We start from the raw sequence: 14,654 nt of genomic DNA, 5'->3' as shown, positions 1-14,654 counted from the left end.
TTAAACTCCAAAAAAATAAAGACAAGGAGAAGGAAAGAGGAGAAAGAGAAAGCAGTTCCCTTGGAGGAGAAACTCTGATAGTGACAGAGAATCAAAGAAAGGTACAGTTAAGAACTAGGAGCCTCATTCATTTGTTCTTTGCATTCATTCATTACACTGTTATTGAGCACCACCATGCTCATCATACCAGCAGCACTAGTATGCTTAGAGCTTTTCAGCCCAGGAGTGCGGGCGAGTATCATCAACCTCTGAGCAGTTTACAGTGGTCCAAGGAACAGCCAGTCATAGCTCTCACTTCCCTTTCATCTCCATTAGGTGTTAAAGCCATGGCTTTGGGCAGCAAGAACTTCTCAACTGTCCTCTCCCCCACCCCCAGATTGAGGAGAACGGAGGACCCTAGAGTCCCAGCAGCATCACAGGGCCAGGTTCCCCTGGGGATCCATCTGGAGCCTGCGCAGCAGTGACCACCGCACCAAAGTGCTGAGTGAATCTTCAAGGTTGGTGGTGACCTGCCCAGGAGGAAGAAAAGGACTCTGGGTGCCCTATCCGAAAGGGGGCGCCATTCCCTGCACTAGAGGTCTCCCCTTATGTCACCCACCATGAACTTGTCCTCTCACGCCTGCCCCCTAGGATCTAAGCCCCAACGGTTATAATCAGGAGATGGTATTTAAAAATCCACTTGTAATTCAGTTGTGTATGAGAAATGAAACTCCTACAGGCAGTGCTACGCAATTGGAGGAAGTGAGAATCTCACTCTAGCACACCAGGGCCTGAACGTTTGGACCAGCCAGAACCAAATAGAAGAGGTGGGGAGCACCATGCCCCAGGCCTCCACAAGGACAGAGGTCTGATGGGCAAAGCCAGGGAATTCTGGGAAACAGCAGACCCTGGATGCAGCTGAGAGCACCGTTGTGCCAGGCACCCGGGGACATACCTGGTATTGAAGGAGTTGCAGGGACCCACAGGTCTGCACACTGGGAGACACCGTGCACATTCCATGTTACAACACAGGGAGAACTGCAGTTGTAGGAGGCTACGGGGGACATGCAGTCTGCCCCCTCCACTTTACTCACCCTGCCATGGTATCCAGGGTTAGGGTCAGCGCGGTGGGTTGTCGGCTTGATGGAAATGAAAATGACCTAGTTCTTCAGGCAGAGGAGACAGCTGCTGAGGATGCCCCAGGGCCGAGCTGAAAAGCCCACTCCAAAGGACTGGAGAGGGTGAAATTTTGAGAAGGAAATGAAGGGCAGAGTAGGGGCGGGGGATGCCCCCGATCACCGTGTTACGACATCTGCGCATTGCTTGGAGGTCTGTAGTTAGTGCTGGGACTGGGAGGAGCAGAAGTGGGGCCTCTCCGGGGACTCAGCAGCCCCTCCCACCCCACACTTCCCATGTGTCCCTCCCTCTGCAGCCTGCAGTCCTCTCTCCCTCCTTCTCCTCCCTCCCTGTGCCTTCCAGAGAAAAAGAGAGAGATTTATTTTAAGCAATTGACTCACATGGCTGTGGGGGCTGGCAAGTGTGGAACCCATGGGGTGGGCTGGCAGATTGGAAAACCCAGCAAAGCTGATCCTGCAGCCTCCAGTCCCGAGGCAATGTGGAAGCAGAATTTCTGCCTTCTGGAGGAACTGTGGTCTTTTTCTCCTAACCCTTCAACTGATTGGATGAGGCCCATTCACATTATGGAGGGCCATCTGTTTTACTTGCTACTGATTTAAGTGTGAATTGCATTCAGCAAATACCTTCCCAGCGACATCTGGGCTGGTGTTTGACCAAATATCTGCGTGCACAGCTCCACTGTTCAAACATTCTTACAGAATGACGGTCCTAGGGTTTCCCTGGGATTCTGACCCCTCTGAGGAAAAAACAAGCAAAGCATGTTGACAACATGGAAGTCTTTAACTAAACTCGATGAATAGACCAATACACCAATAATAGGTTAAGCAGCAGGTGCAGTGGGCAAAGCTACCCAAAGTCCCAGCAGGAGGGCACACTACACACACACACACACACACACACACACACACACTCATGTCACAGGGAAGCTGGAGAGGTTTTCTTTAGAATCTTCAGGCAGGTGTGATGGCCCTCACCCACCTGAGATAACACCTGCCCATTCATTTCCTTTCCATGAACTTTGAGGAAGGACTGAAAACCCAGAAATGCCTTTCTCACAACACAATTTTACCTTCTCTGCCATCTGTTCTGTCTACCTATCCGATGCCAGTGAAACCACATAATAATATCTGGAATTTTAACTCCCCAGTACATCAACCATCTCAGAGCAGTCAGGGGTGATGTACACATTTAGTTCAACTGAACAAACACATACTGGGCAGCTGCTATATGAGACACTGAATGAAGCAGAGCAAGGGATACAGGAATCAACTGAAATCTCTGCCAGCCAGATACCCTTGCACTGCCCAACTGAGAGCACGGATCAGCTTAGAGCGTGCCAAGCCCTACCACCCACCCAGTCACGTCTCAAACCCTTGAAGGGCTTCCCAGCCAATCCAGAAAAAGCCAAATCCTCACAGTGACCACAAATAACCCTGCCTGGGAGCTTCTCCCTGACCTCCTGACCCGCGCCTTTTGCCTGCTCTGAGCTCACTCGGCTGCCACCACAGAGGCTTTTGTGTGCATCCACAGCCAGGCCCAAGCCTCACTCATGGCCTCAGTATTCACCACAGCCTCTGAGCCCTGCCTTTCCCGCAGGAGCACACACCCAGGAAGTGACGGATCCCACACGCCTCCTTAAAGCTTTTCTTCCACGTCTTCAAAGTATGACTAAGAAGTCAATGGAGTTGTTTATTCTGCAGGAGCAAATGGTGCTTCCAAAAAGTTTACACAGCTTGCCGTCTTCAGGAGCTGTGCCCCACTCCTAGAATATTGCTTTATTCATTTATTCTGCAAACACCTTGCGTTTATGATCTATAGCCATGTATCAAATTACCAAGCACTTAGCAGCTTCCAAAGACGCCGCCCAGTTTCTGGTCCAAAGTCTGGGCCTGTCCTGGCCTGTGTGGGTCCTCTGCGTCAGGGTCTCACAGACTGCAGTCAAGGTGACGGCTGGCCTGTGTTCTCATCTGGAGGATCAGGAAGCTGCTTCCAAGCTTACCTAGGTCTTTGGGAGAACTCATTTCCTCATGGTTGTAGGATGAAGGACTTCAGATTTCATGCTGGCAGCCCGTGCGAGGCTGCTTTCAGTTACTCGCCCTGTGGCCCTGCCCACGGGCAGCCTGCATCCTCAAAGCCAGCAAAAACAAGAGAGCAGCAGCTCTACTAAGGATCCCTGCAGAATACTCCAGAGTCAGGTAGTCACCACATCAGCCATGTCCAAGCAGTTAGAGGCAAACCATGGGACCCCACACACACCCGAGGTGAGGGGACCATGCAGAGGACAAACACCAGGAAGTGGGAGTCTTGGTGGCCCCCTGAGAGTCTGCCTGTCTGTCTATCTTTAAAGCCCTTGGTGGATCTATCTTACCCTATTCTAAATTATCACTAACTCCAAACATGGATAAGAGTGCCAAAGACTGTGGGTGAACCCTATCTTATTTATTGTGGCCACGGCCTGAGCCTTCTCAGAGTTTTTCCACAAAGCTTAGAAAATCTTGATTCACAAAAGCTCTTGGCTGCTGCTGGCCTTGAGGAGGACTGGGGCTCTCTGTATCTCCCTAATGGAAACGTGGCCAGGAGGGTGGGAGCTAGCACTCCACCAAGAAGCAATCTTAGAGACCAAGTAAGACCTCTCCGCTGCTCCCAGAAGCTTTTCCATCCTATTTGGGGTCATTTGCTCCACATGGCTCAGGAGAGGCTGCAGGTGACTTGGGAACCTGGGTGCCAATGATTCACAGTCTAGGCCAGAGGAGGTTCTAAACTCCAAGCCAGCTATATTCTCTGGCCCAGAGCTTCAGAAGCACAAGTGGTGATGGGCATCCCTCTGTATGAATTCCTGCTAAGTATAAAAAGAAAATGCACCTCAGCAGCAGTCTATGGCCTACAGTTTCTTGCATTTGACCAGGGAGTTTGCAATGCCCCTCCCTCCCTCTTGATAATGCCTTGGCACCATGCAAATGAAATAAAGGGCTTAGGAGAAAGAACTCAGGTTCACATTCTTTGCATAGTCTTGTCTTGCACCAACCACAGTTTTATAGCCTTGCTAAAAAGTAGTGCTTTTAATTCTTCCAGGAAGACACCCAGAAGGGGGATAGCTGGATTGAATGTGACCTCTAATCCTAGTTTTTTGAGGAATCTGCACACTGATTTCCACAGTGGTTGCACCAGTCTACACTCCACCAACAATGAGAAGTGTTCCTTTTTGCCCACAGCCCCTCTATCATTTGTTACTGGTTGATTTCCTGATGATAGCCATTCTTTCCGGAGTGAGATGGAATCTCAGGGTTGTTTTAATTTGCAACTCTTGAACATTTTTTTCATATATTTATTTGCCTTTTGTACTTCTTCTTCTGAGAGATGTCTATTCAGATCATCATACCAGTGATATATGTGCATCCATGTTTGTAGTGGCACAGTTTGCAATAGCTAAATCTTGGAAGCAAATTAAATGCCCATCAACCGATGAATGGATAAAAAAGATGTAGTTTTTTTTATATAATGAGTACTACTCAGCCATAAAGAAGGACAAAATTGAGACATTTATAGCAAAATGAGACCATAATCATAAGTGAAATAAATCAGATACACTTCTAAATACTGCATTACCTCTCTGGTGTGAGAAACTGAAAAGGTAAATCAGAACCAAAATGTACAATAGATGTAGTAAAATAGGAAGAATCTGTTCAAAAGGAAAAGGGAACTGAGGAGGGGGAAGGGGAAAGGAAGGAAGGGAAAGAAAAAATGAGAAAAGGATAAAATGAAAACGGAACTCTGTGAACAGGGAGGGGAGGGGGCTTGAAAGGAGGGGACAAGAGTGGGGGGAAACGAGGAATCAAAATATATTGCGCATAGGTACAAACCCCCTATTGTGAATGTGATTGTCATGTATACCTAAATTTCACCAATAAACTTAAATAAACTAAAAAAAGAAGAGACAGACCTCAAAAAAAACAAAAATAAAAAGGTGAGCCTTCTGTAAACTTAGTTGTGAGGCCAGGAGTTTCTCTTCTTCACAATACATTGTGAATTTAAAACAACAACAACAACAACACACACACACACACACACACACACACACACACACACATGGAGCTTTAGCTGAAAGAGAGCCGCCTGTTTGACTCCACAGCTGCAAGGTCCTTACAACTGTCCAAAGTGAGCAGTTTTGCCATTCACCAGGGAAAATCACGCAGCCCTTTTGAAGAAAATGGCTGGGGGAGCCGCAGGGCTGGGGAGCTGCGGATGGGTCTCCAGGGGTGCAGCTGGGACCTCAGCTCTCATCCGGCTCTGCGCTGAGGCAGAAGCGGGGAGGAACCCCCGTGTTTCTCTCAAGGGAGCGGCCACAGGGAGCCGGACGGCGTTAACTCGCAGCTCCAGTTCAGTCTGCGTTCCATCTCTGCGTCTCACCCTTCCAATGTCGTTGGCACGGTGCTCGGCTCCGCGTTCCTCCTCTATGGAGTGGAATACTGAGGATTCCTTTCCATTGCAGCAGGAAGTTGATAATAAGCATGAGTATTAGCTATAACCCACAGTGCATTTTATAAAAGAAGGTGGTATTTTTACTCCTGGCCTTAAGTTTTTCCCTCACTTCCTCCATGCTACCTGTTGCCTGCACTCTCTGCGGGGCTCAAGGGGCACTCATGAGTAAAGCCTTCATAAAATCTAGAAAGCCAGACCCCACCTCACTGGGACATGGCTCGGGAAAGATCCCCTGCATGGCTTCCAGAGCCTGTGTTTCCTCCTTCCCACCAGTGCTTTCTGGGATCAGGACACGGCAGTAACTGCAGGCTACAGCTTTGCTAGGAGGGCAAGAGGTCTCGAGGAGGATACAGCAAGGCTGCCTAGAATGCTGCCCTTCCCAGCCCCTCTTCACTTCCTTCACAACCTGCCCCCTGGAACCTCATGCCAGGCCAGGAGGACGACAACCTTCCCCTGTGGTGAAAACCAAAACACTGTCTTAGTCTGCTAGGGCTGTGTGTAGATCAGCTTCCCATTACTATAACAAAACACCAGAGCTAATCAACTTATCAAGAAGGAGCAGGTTTTTGCTGATTCCAATCCACAGTCTATGCACTGCATCGGGTTGCACACATGGCCAGAGTCCATGATGGCAGGCGTGGGTCCCAGAGCAAAACCACTCACCTCACAGCCAGGAAGCAAAGGAGAGCAATGAGGGAGACAGAGGCCCACTATTCTCTTCAAGGATGCTCCCCCAAGAACCTGAAGTCTTCTCCCAGGAGCCCCCTTAAAGTGCCTGCCACTTCCCAACAGTGCCACCCTATGTGCACCCTGCATGTCACAGGCTTTGGCAGATACCCGAGACCCAAACCACAGAAGCTGCTGTGACAAAGGGCCGTGGACTGCAGAGCTTGAACAACAGAAATGCACTTGCCCACCGTTCTGGAGGCTGGATGTCTGAGTTTACGGTTGGTGAGGTTGGTTCTCCCAAGCTCTTCTCCGTGGGTCTTCATGTCACGTTCCCTGTGTGTGTGTCTGGGTCCTAATCACCTCTCACAAGGACATCGGTCATGGGAGATTAGGATCCATCCAAATAACCTCATTTCCTCAGTTACCTCCCTAAAGACCGTATCTCCAAACACAGCCACCTGCTGGGGGTTACAGGCTCCCTTTAAAAATATAAATATTTTAAAATATACTATTTTTTCCCTATATAACCAAAGTTTAATTTGTAAATTAGGCACAGTAAGAGATTCTCAACAATAGCTACTAATAAAAAATAAGTACAATAAGATAGTGTAATAGAAGTTATGTGACTATGGTCTTTATTTTTCTCTCTTTGTCTGTCTCTCTGCTCCCTCCCCCTCCATATGGTATTGAGCTATACTCACCCTTCTTGTGGTGATAAGAGCTGATGCAATGCCTGAGACAAAGTGAAGTGAATTACTAAGCTTTATTGTGGGCAATTCTTACCATCTTTGGCATTTCAGGTATGACAGCGAAACTACTCAAGTTCCTTTCTCCTCCAGTTTTATGAGTTGTTACTAAAGATATTAACAACTGTAGTGTACAACTTTTTCTCTTTCCTTATTGAGGTGCGAACATTCACTTTTTTCACTTAAATGAAGCACTTTGCAGCTTCTTTTTGGCATGTCTAAATTGCCGGCACTTTTGCACGCTGGGGCTGTCAACATGCAGAGGCAGGGCTACTTGAACACAAGCACTGCGATCCCACAGCTGTCAGCCTCGTAACCAAGACGGCTACTAGGTGACCAATGAGTGGGTAGTGTGTGCTGTGTGGGTCCACTGGGCAAAGAGGTGATTCAAGTCCTGGAAGGGAAGGAACAGGACAGCATGAAATTTCATCACACTGTTCAGAAAGACATCCAGTTCTAAACTTGTGAATTGTTCACTTAACATTTTCAGACTGTGATTGTCTATAATGAAAACCATGGACAAAAGAGGTTACTGTCCTGGGGGTTAGGGCCTCAATATATAAATTTCAGAGGGAAAAGCAACTCCTCCTGATAACTAAAAGAAAGGATGACAGCATCATGGTGGAGACACTGTTGGATGTGAAGGAGAGTAATGATACATGATTATTTTGAAGAAGGAATAAGTTAGGTCACATATGTTAACATTCAATAAATGGTTGAGAATTAGAACTCTGGAAAAATCTCCCAGCATCTCTTGCTGATGAACTGCTTTCCTTTTCTGCCTTCTTTCTACTATAATGACCCCAGGGAAGGGAGACAGACATGGTTCAGCAACCAAATAAAATAACACTTCATGCTGCTTTTTGAAGATTGTTATATCTGTGATTGAGATCTTTATCTTTGCAGCAAAGGAACTAAGGCCAGAGGCTTCTCCCCAGCTCAGAGTGGCAGCCTGAGAGTCAGGCAGGGGGCGGTGAGGCTTCTGAGAGAAGCAGAAAAGGAGGAGAATTGTGCATCTGCCCATGATAAGCTGGTGAGGTGCATATGTGTCCTGGGGAATGGAGGCTGCTCCACCGCTGCAGGACCAGCAGGCAGCCTCACTTCCCACTGCAGGGGTTCAGCTGGACAGAGGGAAGCAGAGACAGCCACAGGGACGCCCTGCACAGGGCCAGAAGCATAAGAAACATGGTGACCAAGGAGGCATGTCCTGCAAGGGCAAAGGAGGAAGCCAAAGGACTTTTATGTGAGTACCTTGCAGGGATGTACCGAGGAGGTAGGAGCAGCTGAAGGTCATAGCTGATCTCAAGAAGCACCTCCTTATCTCCTCAGTGTGTTCATCTGATCCAGAAGAAGCTGCAGAGATGTGCACAGTGAAAGACACGGTTCCTCACAGCACTGCCATGCAGAGAGCTTTACTTAGGGGCAGAAAGACACCTTTACAAGGAGAGCAGTTTATAGGATCTAGACTACTTTCTTTGCTTTGATTTTCCTCAGTTTCCTAAATAGAAAACATTTCTCCCTAAGAGACCAATCTTAATGAAGAAGGAAAGGAAATTGTCTTTATTTCCATGAAGGGGAGGTTGAGAAGAAGGGAGAGATTCCTCTTTGGTGACTCCTTAAGGTGTGTTCTGGACACCTAATCAGTTCCCAAGCTAAGAGAATCAGGATGGCAAAACACCAGAGTCCAGGAGGGGACACCAGAACTGAGAGTTTTTAGGGCAATAAACTTGTCCTGGCTGACAAACTCCTTTCAATGATCCAGCTGGACAAACACCCTGATAATGAACCAAGCAGACCACCCCAGAGGGGCCTGGTCCTCCCCCAGTCACTCATGGCCAGTGTCCTCCTGGAGTTGGCCTGAGGTGAAGGTGGGTCATCTACAAAGGGAAGAGGAGCGGCATAACAGTGAAGCATGCTTGGAACACAGGCTGAATGGTGCCAAGAAGGTCCCAGAGAGTCACCTTGCCCCATCAGGGAAGGGCCCAAGATCTAACCAGAGACACTGTGGTTCTCTTTCTCTGTGTTCACAAATGGCTCATTCAGAAAATGGTCTTTAATTAAAAATGAGTGCAAGATGAGTATGATTTTGAGAACCTAGGATGGATGAATCCCATGCACTTCCAAAGGCACCACAGAAAGTCTTCCCCATACTTGGCTTATCACATAAAATAAAGGATGCCCAGGTAAATTGAATTTCATATAAATGAGGAATAATTGTTAGTATATCCCCTGCATATTTTGGGTGTGTTTATGTCATAAAAATTATTTGTTATTTATCTGAATTCCAAGCCTACCTGGAAATCTTCTATGTTTACTTGCTAAACCTGGTGACCACCAGCAGTGCCATTTATCAAGTTGTAAGAGACAGATGTGGGCTGGAGAGGTCACCAGGGGATGTGACATCACAGATGGTTGTCCAGCTCACTTCAAGACTATGTTCAGCCTTTTCTTAATGCGTCAATACTTCGGACTGCCATCTCTAGACAGCCTGTCCAACCTTCTCAATCAGAAGAACATTTTTTGTTGCTACACCTGGGAACCCAAAGGCAAGCTGTGCTCCAGGTGCAGTGAGACCAGTGCTATGTGCTGCCAAGCATGGTTCATAAGTTCAACTTTTCACCTTCAGTGTTAACTCCAGAGAAAGAGGGCAGCAGCAATGCCCAGCATCACTTCCAGACATTGCCATGCTATTGGTATGACTTCTGAGATGCAGGGGAAGAACAAGACAAAGGTAGAGGAGCTCTTTAGGATTCTTTAGCATCCTCTGTTTTTGGATTTGTGACCAGTGAAGAACATGACAAGAAGTGGAGAACAGAGCCAGAGGGAATCAGTTGGAGGAAGTTATCTCACATACCTACTAACACTTTAAGAATTAAAAGAGCAACCAGGTAAAAAGGTACCATCATAACTGACTGATGAATAATGGTCAAAAGAGGGGGCTGGGGATTTAGCTCAGCGGCAAAGCGCCTGCCTGGCAAGCACAAGGTTGTGAGTTCAGTTCCTGGTACTGGAGAAAAACCAAAAAAAAAAATAATAATAATGGTCAAAAGAGAGCAATGAAAAGGAGTAGGATAATCCCAGGGCTGTCTGAACCACAGTCTTACACTATATTCTAAAATAGAGTGGGACTTCTGAATACATTTGGTTTTCTCTTCCTACATTTAGGAAATAACCTGTTGCTGATGGCTATGATTTAGATATAAAACATCTCCCAAAAGTGTTGTGCTCGGAGGCGGGGCTTGCAGAAAGTGATTGAATCATAGGATGCTATGCTCACCTACTGATGAGTTCATAGCTGAATGTGATGTCAGGAGGTGGGGACTGGCAGGAAGGGGTGTGTCTTAAGAAGGTAACCTAGAAGAGTGCATCCCTGTCCTGGGCTCCTCCTGTCCTCTCCCTCTGCTTCCTGGCCTCTGTGGGTTAAGCAGCGGTTTCTGCCTTGAAACCAGCCAACCATGGACTGAACCCACTGAACCGTGAGCCCAAATAGACTTCATCTCCTTTAAATTGCAAGTATTGTGTATTTTGTCTCAGCAATGAGAAAGCTGACTAATACACTGACAAATGTACCAAGTGCAAAACTCAGGAGGAGTTTTCTCACTGGTTTAAAAAAGAGATACTCTGAGTGATTTGTGGAAATTCTTCTTTGCTATGCACTCCAGCAAATGAGAAAGCACGTGACTCAACCTTTATTCACTCATTCATCTGAATCTCTTCTATAAATCACTTTTATAGCATGGAGGATGATTTACTCAGGAATAAAACTATGTGATCATTAGAGATGTTTTTCAAATACCAGTTAAACACAGCTATTTGAGAAATAATGCCAAAGGGCCCATACTGTAACACATTGGGAGAACAATAAGAAGACACACTGGCAATTGTGTTTCAGCCTTTCCTAGACTTAAAAAACAAAGAACATACAGAAGACCATGTTAAAGTTTTGAAATGTCAAATCCCAAATCAAATGTCTCAGATTTGAAGTCCAATTTTCTATGACATATGAGGGTGGGGCTAATATAGCTAATTAAAATCTTTTTTAAAAAAAATCTCCTGAGATTTTTATCTTCTACTAACTGTCTCTCTAGGTAGCTAACGTTTAGATTACAACATATGGAAAAAAATAAAATCTTGTGCTCATAAACATCTTCATGGTATCTGTTGTCCTCCAGTTGGTCAGAAACAAATATACATCATTTTAAAAAACACATTTTAAAAAATGCACATTTGCACTCAATTTCAAAGTACTTTGGGGAGTTCTTTCTGAAATCGCTACTAATGGAAAGCGGTAGTCTTAGTCTGCTTTGCATTGCTATACCAGGGTATCACAGGCTGATTAAAAAAAAAAAAAAAGATTTATTCCTTACAGGTCTGGAGGCTAAGGAGTCCAAGGTTGAGGGTCTGCATATGGTGAGAACGTTTTTGCTGTCATCTCAGAGTGGAAGGTGGTAGGGCAACAACATATGAGGGAGCGGGAGAAGGAAAAGAAGAAGGATGAATGAGAAAAAGGAGAGGAAAGGAGGTCTAAACATGTGTTTGTAACAAACTCACTCTCCTGATAATGAACTCATTCCTCTAGCAACAACATTAATTCATTTCTGGAATTAATTATCCATGACATAATCACCTCTTAGAGGTCTCACCTTTCAACACAGTTGCACTGGTGATTAAGTTTCCAACACACCGACTTGGAATACATTAAAAGCCATAGTAAGTGTATGGGTGGGACTCTGCAGGGCTGGTTTAACCTAGTGGACCTAGAGCTGGTCTGATTTCTGGCCTGCCCAATCTTCATGACCTTGAGCAAATAAACTTCCTGGGAACCAAGTCTCTTGTAACAGAAAGGAGAGCATTCTGCTGCATGAGACAGGAAACCAACCCCAGTGGCTTCTCTAAAAAGGGTTTAAGTTTCTAAAAATGTAACAAGTAGGCTGAAACTACACCATCAACACCTCAGCTCCTGTTTTCTTCCTTCTCTGCCATCCTCAGCCAGTGACTTTCATCCTCATGCATGTTCTGTTTCAGTGGTAAGGTGCTGTTTCATCTCCAGACTCACAAAAAGAAACAGGGAGAGGAGAAAATCACCTTCCATGGTAATTTTGAGGTTACATCCATGCGTCTCACAGACCAGAACTGGTCACCTGGGCAGCCCTAGAGGGAAGGGGACAGGGAAGTCAGCTATTTCCCAGCTACACAGCAACCTTAAATAACGTGAAAGTTCTGCTGGTAAGAAAGAGAGTAAAGTATATGTTGCTGAGCAGACAGCAATGTACACCGTGTGCCCCATATGAAATACAGCATCTTCAAGCTCCCATTCTGCTTGTCTTTCATGCTTGCACTCAACAAATACTCACTGGGGGCTGAGGTATAAAGCTCAGTGTTAGAGTGCACACTTTGTGTGTGCAAAGCTCTGGTTTCAGTCCCCAGCACCAAAACAAAAGCAGATAGTGCAGTGTGCCCGTTCTCTCCCGGCAGTTTTCTAGGTGCTGGGGTTGCAGTAGTGACTCTGAGCACAAACGGAAGAACAAGAAATACTGATTGCCTGGCAATCCTGGACCATCCTGGGCAAACGGAGATCTCACACAAAACAGAGGCTTCACTTTCTCATTTAATGGCAAGTAAAGCCAAGCCAGAGAAAATGATGAGTAAAGGCTGTCTCAAGGGTCTAACTGCAATCTGAATTATGAATTCTACTTGTTATTTTCACCTGGTTCCTCTGGTTCAGGAGTTTGGAATGTCTAGCTCCTCTTGACCATGAGAAAGGTGAGCACCCCCATAGAAGGATGAAGTCTCATGATTCCAGAATCTCTGGGGACCCAGATATAGCCTGCCACCTCCTATATGTCTGCAGAACAGTCCTAGAGGTAAGTGACCATCAGGATACTACTCCAGGTAATCCGTTTTCATATCACATTTTAAGTAGTATAAAAACTCTGGAACTTTCTTACAGTTTTGCTGCCAGAGTAAATTGATGTAAGCCTTTGGAAGTCAGCTGGGAAAGTACATAGGAAGAGCATCCATGCCTTCACGTGCACTGATCCAGGGCTCTGATTTTACTTCTGGGAACCAAGCCTAGGAAAAGTGGAAAAGTGTTCCATCTGCAGAAAACCTTTGCACACTAAGATGTTCACTGCGGTGTTAGTATAACAACACACCAGGCTAACAGTCTAAACATTTATCAGTAGGAGAATATATATGTAAATGACGGCATATACACTCAATGAAACGTTCTACAACCACTAACTGTGATACTATAAAGACTATCTCATCAAGAAAAATGCTTATGAGCATGCTGAAGTGAGAACTGCAAGATACTAACTTATATGTAAGCTATCATTACAATTTTTAAATATACACCCAGGAAAGAAATTCTTTAAAATGGCAATGGTGGGTAAGTGATTATGTGATTATGGGTGGTCAGGTTTTAAGCAACTTGCTTCTGTCAGTCTTCAGATTTTTATCTATGTTTACGTGACATGAATAGAAAAATGAATTTGTAATTTGAAAAAGTGAAGGGTAATTAAGTGCTTTCTCAACTCTTTTGCCTTCTCTAGCGTGGTGTGTAAATTCTAGTAAAAAAGAACAGCATAGTAAGTCAACCTTTTCACTAATATGGTTTACAAGAAAGGTAGTAAAAGGAGAAAATAGAAACAGAAAAGTAACATCTATTTTGGATCTTACCAAACTTAGAAGAATTTAATTTTAACCTATTTGTAATAATTTAATAAAGTTTAAGAAAGCTCTTTTCTCTATACTTAGATTGCAAAGTTCAAAAAAAAAAAAAAAAGTTTCCCTGAGTCAAACATAATATTATGGCAACAGTTAGATCTCCAAGCCAAAAGATTCGCTGATTTCCCTTGAATCATTTGGGCAAGCCAAGCAAAAGGCTTCCTCTTAGCCCAACTATAATTCCATTTTACAATGCAGAGCAGGTATTACCTGCTTTTCCATTTTCTCTTTCCATCAAAATTGCCTAAGCAGGGCCAGCCAGTGCATCTGCAATCAAAGTTGTTATTTCCACATTTTACCAACTTGTCCCAACCTGTAGAAGCAATCACCCTGGAGAAAAGAAACTTCTTGTACCACTGGAGGATGGAAAGGAGCTCAGCCCCAAACTGGGACCTGGCCCCGGAGGACTGAGCTTCCGCTCCAGTCTTCTCTTGGCTTGGGCTGCAGCGCGATGTTCCTGAGGATTTCTCAGCACACTGCACTGATGAGTGCAGATCTTGGGCCATTTCCCCAGTGTCTCTGGGCACCCACCTGGGTTAGAGATGTGTACTTAAACTCATTATTAGGGACACAAGAAAGATTAGGTCTCCACCATGGCTGTGATACAAACACACACATAAATACATAAAGTGGCTATGAAGAAAGGGTGGAGAGAGAGATGGCTGTGGGCTGAGAAGAGATTCGCCGTCAAGGTTTCAAGTTCAAACACAGGAGACTGAGCACGGACAGGGGAGATTCTCAAGGCTGCTCTAGAGTGTGCCTTGCACTCAGGAGTTCCTCATGTCCAAGCATCTAGATCAGTGGTGGTGAACCTATGGTGCATGTGCCACCATGGGCTGTTTGCATCATTGAAAGCTCGAAAAGCTTCACCACCACTGACCTAGATTCTCAACTTTAAAGAGCAAAGGGTAGACT

Source organism: Chinchilla lanigera, unplaced genomic scaffold (assembly GCF_000276665.1).
Source record: "Chinchilla lanigera isolate Chin_1 unplaced genomic scaffold, ChiLan1.0 scaffold00064, whole genome shotgun sequence".
Taxonomy (NCBI): Eukaryota; Metazoa; Chordata; class Mammalia; order Rodentia; family Chinchillidae; genus Chinchilla; species Chinchilla lanigera.
The sequence above is the reverse complement of the archived record's forward strand: the minus strand, read 5'-3'. Positions refer to the sequence as shown.